The following is a 1048-nucleotide window of genomic DNA, read 5'->3' on the forward strand; positions in this document are numbered from 1 at the left end:
CAGCATCCACAGCAGCGGGGATGCCCGCCCCTGGGCCAGCATCCACAGCAGCTGGTATGCCAGCCCCTGGGCGGCCACTGCCCGTGTTTGGGCTTTGCCGTGCCCACGGCACTTGGGAAGGTGCCGCCACCGGCCTCGCCCCGTGGGGCATTTCCCTCCTTTTGTCTGCCTGCAGATGTGCTCTGGCTTTCCTGCAGCTCGTGGCCTGGCGCTGGCGCCAGCCCATTGCCGCAGCCGGGAGGTGTCACCTCTTCTGCCCCCGGGGATGCCACTGGTGCTGTGGCCCAGCCCCAGTGTGGTCACATCAGGTCCCCTGGCCGCTCCCAGTCCCAGCGGTGCTGCCAGCTGCCTCCTGCCTGTCCTCTCCTCTGCCACTGCTCCTCTGAGAGCCCCTTTTGGGTGGGTTTAACCTATTTTCTGGCCAGTTTGGTGGTGCCTCCCCATCGGTAGCGAGGAGCTGGGATGTTGGATGCAGAAGCAGGAGGCATCTCCTCTCCCTCTGTGCCTCCCCTGCCAGCACTGTCCCCGCAGGGCTGGGGTCCCTCTCCATAGCACTTGTCCTACCACCGGGAAGCTGCCGTGTGCGCCGTTTCGCAGGCAATGTCACCAGCAGGCTCGTCGCTGTGGCTTGTTGAGTTGCTGCTGGTTAACCGAGCTGCAGTAATGGGTGGGTTATAGCTGGCTGCCAGCAAGTAAATGCAAAGTAGCTTCAACCACTGCAATTATCTGTGAGATACGGGAGACAAAAATGAGGTGCTTGGAGAAATACCCGTTGTTGCATTGGTGATGCCCATGGTTGTGTCCAGGCCTGGCATGAGTGGGTTTTTTGGGGCATGCCTATCTGCTGGGGTGGCCTTCGGTCAGGGCACGCGCCGGGTGAGCCACGCCGCCGTCGGCCGCTGCATGGTCCCCTTGTAAAGGCTGATGTGGTGCTGGCTCGCCTTCCGCTGGGCGCCCCGGCGGCGATGCTTGCGCTCCTGCTCCTAGGCTGGTGCCGGGTGAGCCGGGTGCCTGCCGGCTCGCCGCAGCACCCGGCCGGGCCTCGGTG

The sequence above is a fragment of the Egretta garzetta genome, unplaced genomic scaffold (genome assembly GCF_000687185.1).
Source record: "Egretta garzetta isolate BGI_Z169 unplaced genomic scaffold, ASM68718v1 scaffold100, whole genome shotgun sequence".
NCBI classification, from domain to species: Eukaryota; Metazoa; Chordata; class Aves; order Pelecaniformes; family Ardeidae; genus Egretta; species Egretta garzetta.